Genomic DNA, 10470 nt, shown 5'->3' with positions numbered 1-10470 from the left:
GTGAGTGTGTGTGTGTGTGTGTGTGTGTGTGTGTGTGTGTGTGTGTGTGTGTGTGTGTGTGTGAGTGTGAGTGTGTGTGTGTGTGTGTGTGTGTGTGTGTTGAAACTGATACATATGGGAACGATGCATGGGAACCTCTACCATGAAGTCAAACACTTACTCTATGTGTCAGCATATTTTCCCTGCTTTGTTTTTGAAGTGCCACATATTCACCCAGCTAATACAAGAATAACACAGGGCTGGGGGGGGAACACACTTCATCTGGCCAACTCTGATTACTCTGCAGATAGCACCGGAGAACAGAATATCCGAGCCGGAACCTCTAAACCCCCTGCACCACTACCACAACATCCAGTTAGCTCGTAATAGGGGTGAGAACCATCTCTCCTGCTACTACAGTGCATGCGTATGAAAGAGATCGGTGTGTGTGTGTGTGTGTGTGTGTGTGTGTGTGTGTGTGTGTGTGTGTGTGTGTGTGTGTGTGTGTGAGTGTGTGAGAGAGAGAGAGAGAGAGAGAGAGAGAGAGAGAGAGAGAGAGAGAGAGAGAGAGAGAGAGAGAGAGAGAGAGAGCGAGAGATAGAGAGAGCAAGAGCGAGAGAGAGAGAAAGAGAGTGTGTGCGCGTGTGTGTGTGCGTGCGTGCGTGCGTGCGTGCGTGCATGCGTGCGTGTGCCTGCGTGTGTTCACAACTCGAGATGCTATCAGCTAGTGATGGAGCACATCCTGGGTCTCCCGTCTCTTATGAGGGAAATGGGATTCAAATGGTTTACATTCGGACCGGCAGACAATGTCATTAGGCGGGGCCAGGCTCTACTCCAGCTGCCCACTTGTCGGCCACTGTAGCTATAGAGCTCGAAAGTGACGTCACTTACCCCGATTTCATGGGACCTCAACGGCGTTTTTAGCCGAAAATCGTAGCATGTAATCCAATGGCGGTATTAAAATGGCATTTCGATCCCCTTCGAGTTGTGCCACGAGCTCCATATATGTTGTTTCTGATATTTTTGCTTAATTTTTCGTACGAACCCCCACATTTTTAGAAAGCTGTGTTTCTTCACATTTTTCATGCCGACGGTCATGGAACAAAACATTGATACTTCTCCATGAATAATCTTTATATATCATCTTAAACAGCATATTTGTAGCCCAGCGCATATCATGACTGAGATCAGAAGATATTTACTCGCTACCACGTTGTTAGATGGTCAGCTTAGGTCCCGTGAAACGCGGAACTAAGGGGCGGGACTTTCGAGCTCTACATGTAGCTTCTGGCTGACATCAGCGCTGGAGTAAGCCGAGATGCCTCTCGGTAACCTGACCCATGACCGCCAGGGACACTACTCACTGCTCCCTGCCCACAGCAACTCCATACTTACTACCAGGGCTCTAAATTAACTTTTTCCACCACCAGCCAATTTGGCTAGTGGACATTTTTTCTTACCAGCCAAACAGAAGTTCAACTAGCCATTTTTTTTTTTATCTCGCCAAAATAAACTATGCTTTAGGCTAATTATTTTTTTAAATTATGGCCATTTTGTTCAACTATGTCTACAACACAGATAGGCCTACACTATAGGCCTGCATACTATGCCTATGTAATAAGCATATTATAGGCTATTTTTCATTATTTTTTAACTTCTGCATTATTTTTTACTTTCATTACTTAGGCCTGATCAATTTCATTAGTTTTTATTCAATTCCTCTGAAAACAGTGAATCACATCTCAAGCCACTCACATAACAGACCTTAACATACAGTAACCAAACACAGCCAAACACTACAAAACCTCACATACGCACACCCTAAGGAAGGAGCAGAGATGAGAGGAAAAGGAGAGGAGAGAGGAGGAGCTCTTCTCTACCATGCGCAACAAAATGACAAGAAGCCTATGTTTAACTAAAAGTAAATAATATCACGGGAATCTTCGCTTCATTTGTTACTTCCATAGCTTCGTCGTTAGTTGCTTTTTTGTTATTCTTTTTCTTTCCGATGGCGTGGGCTTTCCAACTTAGTTGCGCGCGCAAGGACTCGGAACATTTCAGAAGACAACTGACAGCTACGCTCACACTACTCTGACAGTCAGCTCTCCTCCTTTGCCCTTGTCGCAATTTCGTTCCACAACCACTTTTTTAACGTCACTACTATTACTGTTACAATTACTACTGGCATTCACCAATACAGAGAACCTTGCTCTAACCCCCGCCACATTCTCATCACTCGCACAAAACATACAGAACAGAAGTAGCTCTATGCATAATCTGCGTTAGTCCTGTTATTGAAACGGTCAGGCCCTCGCAGCTTCAAAAAGGCAGCCTGTTACAGCAAGGTTCATGCTAGTAGCAGTAGCAGTACTAGTGACGTTAAAAAGGTTGTAGCGAAAGCGACGGGAGCATAGGAGGAGAGCTGCCTGTCAGAATAGTGTGAGCGTAGCTGACAGAAGGCTGGTCATCTGAAATGTTTTCAATCCTGGCGCGCGCAACGGCATGGAGTTGCCGCTCGCTGCACTGGAAAGCCCACGGTGGGAGGCTACGTCGTGACGCAAGTGTCCATGGGTAATGTAGGAAATCTCGCCGTCTAACGTTTGTCATAGCAGCGGTTTACCGTTCATACTTTACCGTACTCGGGCGCCACTAGCCAAATAGGCGGGTAGGTATTTTTTTCTACTAGCCAAAACTATTTTTCACCCGTGTTTGGCGGGTTGGCGTGTGTTAATTTAGAGCCCTGCTTACTACACACAGATAGCAAACGCTAATATTGTGGAAAAAAAAACACTAAAGGTTGCAAAGAATGCTGTGCTTTGACACGAGAAAGATTTTTTTTTAGTGGTATGTGCAACCGAAGTGTTCCCACGCAGTCTGTCCCCCTCGGTGCCGCAAACTCGCCCCCTCCTAGTCAACGCATCGCCTCCGTTAGATATGGCTCACAAGTCATTCAAAGTCTGTTCAGATGACAAAAGGATCATTTCACGTGAAATCAAGGGCCTGGACTTGGATAGTGCAGACCTTAATTTTTCTCAAGTCTCTCTGCTTTGTTTTTGGGGAGTTAGAAACTGGAAAATTCACCCTATCCTGCGATGGTGAAGAATAAAGTAGTAACAGTGTAGTGTTAGAGAAGAGTACCCCACCTTACACGTGGTGGGCTACTCTCCAAACTCAATTTCTCCCTTAATATTATTGCCAGATACATGCAAATGCAGTTCTGGGGTTCTACCTGGCCACTAAAAAGGCATATTAAGTTTTATTAAACTCTATTAAACAACTTTATTAAATAAAGTGTCTGATTTCACTTGAAATGAACCAAAACAAGAACACTATATTGTCGAGGTGAATCCTGTAACAACCGATTTAAGCCCATGTATATTGCAAGCATGTTGCATAGATAGCTATTCGCATAGCAAATACATAGTATACCAAAACCACATACAGTATATGCATTGGTTTCAACTTGAGATTGACCCAAGTTTGACTCTTATTTGGTCAGAGAAGGAAGTCAGAAGAACAGGAACCAATTTATAAGTAAAAAGTAACAAGAAAGAAAGTAACAATCTCATCCTGAAAACTACTGCAAGTGTTATGATCTCAGATGAACATTAAACCTGGCTCAATGTCAGCATTGAACTATGGGATAACTCCGATCTGATCCGATCTCTGACTTATATTGATATCTGAACCTGATAACGATACACCGATAGCGATATCCCAACCCTAATAGTATGTTGACATCAGGAAACAATATGCTGTACAGTTAGCTACATCAGGCCATTCCTGTGCTACGTACAAGGTGCAATTACACCAAGTGTTGTTAAAAATACCTGTCTCTCTAACTTCCGTCTTCTAATACATAGTTACCATGCAGGTTATTGTCAGGAATCGGTGCCTGTACAAAGAACCCCCTATTAGCCCGGGATGTAACTATGCAGATATTCGCCTGGTTTTGTTTACCATTGCAGGGCTGTCGCGTTTGGAACCATATCCATCCTGCATATCACTTGGTGGTCACTAAGCAGCACTGACCCTATGCATAATTTGTGGCATTTCTGTCACAAGGATGGTGGGGGGTATGGTCAGCAGGATTTAGTTAAGGCCGCAAAACTGACGCGTCAACCTCAGATTGAGGTGAGAGAAAAACACAGGGTCGATACCCAAGAACCTCATCCAGGTACCTGGTCTTGTTCAAACTTCATAAAAACAAGACAAATATTTACATAAAACACTTTTAAAGGCTGCGGCACCATCTGCTGAGCAGTGCTGCCGAATGGGCAGCATTGGCCCTGCCTTTGTGCCATCTGGCTTCAATTCAGCAGTGCTGTTGAATGAGGCTTTTTTGCAGAGGGACCTAGCGTCTGATAGGCCAACGGTCACTGCAGAGAGCAGAGCGGAGGGGAGTTGAGGAGAGGAGAGGAGAGGAGAGGACAGGCCTCGGGGTCAATGACCTCAACTTGGCTCCTCTCTCTCCCTGCACCCAATTCATTGCAATGTGATGCTTAAGTGCAGCATTCCATCATCATCTTCGGCTTGCAAACACTTGAGTCAGTGAGCCGGTCAGTCCCCCCCCCCTTCTGCTTTCATGCAACAACAGGCCCGAAACCTCAAAGACAGCACTGCATGTGTGTTGTGCTTGTTTTGGGGTGGGTGGGGATGGCGGGGGTTGGGGGGGGGGGAAATGGACTGAGAAAATATGAAGAGGGATGCCGCGTTGAAATAACTAGCAGAGGAAGGGCGACAAGGGGAGACAGGGATCTGACATACAACAGCGAACCAAATCTCTTTCCAATGCTTTCCGAGGAATAACACAGCTCTGACTCTGCCTCCCTCTCCCCTCTCTCTCTCACCGTCTGCCTTCGTCACACACACGCACATGCACACACAATATAAACAGGACATGATAAATGTTGGACAAACTCGTCCAAACTCCCCTTGCTAGGCAGGAGAGTTGATGGGCATGACTGTGTAACTGAGTCAGAGCATGATAGATATGCCTGCATATGGTGCTTGTGAATGGTCATCAAAGACAAGCAATATTTTCATTTCTGGATGTTCTTGATTGGACTGTGAATGCATCAAATTGAATGCTAAGATTACTAATACATAGTACAATCTACACTGTGCACCTTGAGATTAACCACACTGTAAACTCATCCACACTGTCTGTGTGGGGGGGACTGGAGTCTTGGGATTGCTGCGTGCGTACATATTGCATCCACTACCTCAGTAACAAGCTGACACAATCTGGCTGTGAAATTAATTAATCTGCAAAAATTAAACGGCTTATACGGTCTGTTGACAGACTCTTCTTCACATCATCTCTTTCGATAACACCGGTGCATTTTTCATCCATTTTTGTTCCAGGTTTGCTTCATATTGTGAAAACAGGTGCTTTGGAAATGGTGTGGTGTCATGGTTCAAGTCCTACTTCTGTTGTCCACAGTTCAATGCAGCATATTAACAAACGCCTCCCATTGCCACTTCAAAGAGATATTTTTAAAATGAGCCAACAGCTAGTGCACTGCAAAACCACAGGAAACCATACATGGTGAGCAACAGTGTACACACGCACACAAATTCTCACTCGCACGTACGCACGCACGCACGCACGCACGCACGCACCAGGATATTCATCTGCACTCCTCCAAAGACCCTAAATATACAATATGCCACAACCAGGTGTTACAATAACAATAGTGATATGACCAAGTGTGGTGTTCTAACGCTAGGCACACATACAGGTGAAATGAGCAAAGCGAAGAGAGGCGAAATTCCTTGTTCCATTCTGACAGCTCTAGCATCATCAGGTCGTCGCGGCGAATCAAATGGAAGACAATAGCTATGTTGTTGATTTGATTGGCCGCCGCAGGCAAAATTTGCATTTCTCATTTGCATAAAATTCAACTTGGTTGAATAATTTTGCTACGCTTTGCTCCTGTTCGCTTACTTTCGCTCCCCCTCATAGGAATTCATGGCGAAGTTCGCTTCGGTTGGCCAAATTCGCGTCTATGAGTGCATCTTAATATGAGACCTTGCCTCCTCCACTCGCTTCTCGTCATGATGACATCACTGACAACAGCATTATATTTCAATATCTTGCAAAAGCTCAATTGTAGAGTCTTTTTCTCGTTTGCAATTGGGATGGTGAATGAAAAACAGTCCATCAAAAGTTGTTGTGGCTAGGCTGACAGCTGGGAAACTTTATCGTTTTCTCCACGGAGGAGGGGCCAGGAGGCGGGCCGAGGAGACAAGCGCAAGTGGAGGAGGCAAGGTCCCATATTAAGACGCACTCTATGTGTCCCTAGCGTAAGGAATCTCCATTCACATTCCAAGATATCATCGACTAGTGATGGGGGCAGCTTATGCTCCACCTGGTAACACAAGTTTAGTGCTGTGCAAAAAAACGAATAAAAAGAGAAACACTCTACATGATTATAGAAAAAGTAAAGGGTAACATCAGACGACAGTGCAGCGGAGACACACTGGTAGTCACCTGTGCCTTTACAGCATGAGCCATTGCATTGTGCACTGTGCCAAAGGCTGGCTGGGTGATTCATGCATCCTCCGGCGGTTCAATGAGGAGGCTCAGGGAGACGTAAGTGACGCGTCCCCCCCCAACACACACACACACACGCACACACGCACACACGCACGCACACGCACACACACACACACGCACGCACGCACACACACACACGCACGCACACACACACACACGCACGCACACACACGCGCACACACACCACCAACCCCCCTCCCACCACCACCACCACCATCTGGCTTGCCTGCCTGCTTACAGTAATGTGCAGCGGAGGGACCTGCACATCCTGCGCTGGCTGACAGGCGCATCAATAAGCTCGGGTCCCGTCCGCTCCGCACGCGCCCACAGGAGACCGCTGGTCTGCCATGGCAGTAATGCAATCAGCCCTTCCTCCAGGAAGGCACCATCTCCAGCAAATGCACTTAGGACCCCAATGCATGGGCGGCTGGCTGGATGGCAGATGGAGAATCCGTGTGTGTCGTGTGTGTGTGTGTGTGTGTCGTGTGTGTGTGTGTGTGTGTCGTGTCTGTGTGTGTGTCGTGTGTGTGTGTCGTGTATGTGTGTGTGTCGTGTGTGTGTGTGTGTCGTGTGTGTGTGTGTGTCGTGTGTGTGTGTGTGTCGTGTGTGTGTGTGTGTGTCGTGTGTGTGTGTCTGTGTGTCTGTGTGTGTGTGTGTGTGTGGATAAGATGGGGGGGGGGGGTTGACTAAAGAGAGGGAACCTTTTGAAGGGTAACCTTTTGAGGGATTTCCTTGTTTGATGCTGCCTCTTGTTATTGTTGCTGTTTAGCGTGCTGGTGGTAGGCGCTAGTGGCAGCGGCAAGGACTGGAAGCGTGTGTCAAAGTTTTTGTGTTCGCAAAGGCAGGTGGAAGGACTGAGGTTGTTTTTGTGCAGAGACAATTTTGGAGCGGACTGCAAAACAACATCTGTCTCACGGTGGTGTACTGAAAGACCCCCCCACAGCTGCGAGGACACACACACACACACACACACACACACACACACACACACACACACACACACACACACACACACACACACACACACACACACACACACACACACACACACACACACACACACACACACACACACACAGGGACGGGCGGGGCATGAGCACGTGCAAGTTGGCACACAAACAAACTCACACACCCATTTAGACTAATAGAAACACAAATGAAAGATGATATTCCAGCGGACACACACAAATCCCAGTGCGTACATCTTATCTGAAAGAAATATATGAACATATGTGAAGATACTAGTCTTGAGTGAGTCAGAAAAAGACACAGGCGACCACATAAAAATGGATGGGACATCTGACAAAGGCAGCAATAATTGACCAATTAATTGCACTGCACATGGTGGCAACGAAGAGAACGTTTATTCATCAAAGTAGCTGAAGGTGAAACCCTTCCAAATTGCTGAGCTTCACAGACATCACATCTCAAGCAGTTTCTACAGAACTATACCACACGCGCGCGCACGCACGCACGCACGCGCGCACGCGCGCACACACGCGCACACGCGCACACACGCACACACACACACACACACACACACACACACACACACGCACACACATACACACACACACACACACACGAACGCATTGCACATACACATGTCTGTGTGCACACACAGGGAGCCCTCAGCAGCCTAGACCAGTGTTTCCCAACCTTTTCTGTCTCGCGTACCCCCTAAGCCTCTTAGTTGTGCCATGAGTACCACCTAATTCATGTTCTATATCGCTTTCTCTGTCCTGATGTGACTGTTCCATACATTTGTTATAATAATAACATTTTTCCAAGTACCCCCTGCAGTGTGCTCACGTACCCCTAGTGGTACACGTACCCCTGGTTGGGAAACACTGGCCTAGACAGCCAGACAATGGTGAGCGGGGCACAGCGACTGGTTTCCTCCCTGCAGGGCGGCTGCAGGGGCGCGGTGCACGCTGGGTAGGGGAGAGGCGCTCACAGGAAGGAACTCCTGCTTGCACTTCCTCCCTGACTCACAACCCAGACACACACACACACACACTCTCTCACACACACACTTGCAGGCAGTGTCAGACACACCCGCACACACACATGCATCCATGCTAATGCTAAACCATAATATACCCACTCTAAGAAGACTGACGGAGACAATGACGTCTTGCCACATTGACCTCTGCACACAGTTCTGGCCCCCCATTGTCCTCGAACACATACAGTAGGGCTGCACAATTAATCGAAAAATAATCAAAATCGTGATAAAACAGTGAAATCGAAGTCATGATTTTAATCGTGATTTAATCGTGGCAATAGTGACCTACTTTTGAGAGCGTCCTTGAAGCCAGAACATACTGACAGGCTGGTGTTTCTGGCCAGAAAATCTGTCCACTTAAGTTTCATGCTATTGCCTTTACATAATTATTACAATTCATTTTATTTTGCTCATCCCGTATGTAATTCATTCTTGGTTATATTTCATCTTGTTATAATTTTCAAAAAAATCTGCAAAAATCAATAATCGTGATTAATAATCGTGATTAATAATCGTGATTATGATTTTGACCAAAATAATCGTGATTATGATTTTTTCCGTAATCGTGCAGCCCTAACATACAGTATACACCAGGGCTATTCAATTGGAGGCCCGAGGGCCACATGCGGCCCAGATGCAGTCCACATGCGGCCCAGGCATGCCCCCCAACTGAAGCAGTATACATTTCAGTTTTGTTACTGCAGTACAACACATTATTGTTTGTGAATCTTCTGCTTGACTTACACATTCACATTCAATGTGGTTAAGTTTTAGGTTAGAGGAACATGTTTAAAATTTGTTTGTGGACTACTGATTTTAAGTGTCATTTCAGTGGTTGTGATGTCTGAAAATGTGTGGCCCGACTGCAGTTCTTGGTTTCGAAATGTGGCCCAGATGAAATTCTAATTGAATAACCCTGGTATACACAGTAAAGGCCCAGAAGCCCATGCTGAAAAGAATACGTTGCCACCCTCCTGCCTGCCTGCCAGCATCTCCTTCAGATAATCCCACTCCGCCATGATCCCCTCCCAAAATCCTGCAGGTGGTTGTTTATACGGGATGGATGGTTCCCTTCAGCTCTGCTGCTCCTCTCTACTCAAGCAATATGGGTCAAATGCTAGAAAAAACACCAGCCTTGTGTGTGCATGTAACCGAGCTTTACTTTGTTGCAGGTATGTGTATTAAGCCAGGTCGTGCCCTCCTAGTGACGCAACGGCTTCAGCGTTGCTCCTAGTCAGGCCAGGAGCGATAAGAAATATCGTTTCTGAGCTCCAGAAAAAACATGAACTCCTCCCACTTTGTCGGGAAGCAAACAACCAGTAGCAAACCAAGAGAGGCGGGTCAACCATGCCGTTTGGGAAATGTTAATTGTTGTGCTCTTAGTCAGACCAAGCCTCGAAGAGATTTCAAAGTCGATGATAATCAGGCAAAGTATGTATGACGTGTAAACAAAACAAAGTCCTGCATTCATGCATCTTCCCATTTCTACATTGTCTATTCATATTTTACGCATGTTGTATACAGACAAATAATGTTTATTTATACATCAACATGATAATTTTCCTTTTTAATTTTACAGACATGCTGGTGTATTTTGCACTGGAATCCACCAGAGTGTTCCTGCAGGATAGTAGGCCTCTTTGCATGGGGTGTTGGCTCAAGGCTGCTCTGACGTTGCCGCCCGTGCCGATGGGGGAATGCAGGCTGGGGGTTTAAGGATAAGCACACTGCACTTTGCTGGCGGCAGAACATGAAGGCACACCTCTCACGAGTGGGGCTGAACATGGTTACCACTGACCTACAAGCTACAGCCACATGTAATTACTTCATCAACACCACATCCCCTGCACGAAAAAAACGCTCACTTGCACGGGCGCGCACACACACACACACACACACACGCACACACGCACACACGCAC

General features: G+C 46.4%; 1 protein-coding gene across 2 annotated transcripts in view; it reads right to left on the bottom strand.

Moving 5' to 3' along the window:
• grk4 (G protein-coupled receptor kinase 4) overlaps positions 1-10470 on the bottom strand; it is a 58010-nt gene that overhangs the window by 29905 nt on the left and 17635 nt on the right. The gene's annotated exons all lie outside the window — the stretch shown is intronic.

The sequence above is a fragment of the Engraulis encrasicolus genome, chromosome 16 (assembly GCF_034702125.1).
Source record: "Engraulis encrasicolus isolate BLACKSEA-1 chromosome 16, IST_EnEncr_1.0, whole genome shotgun sequence".
Classification (NCBI taxonomy): domain Eukaryota; kingdom Metazoa; phylum Chordata; class Actinopteri; order Clupeiformes; family Engraulidae; genus Engraulis; species Engraulis encrasicolus.
This window is presented reverse-complemented; position numbering and strand designations above follow the sequence as displayed.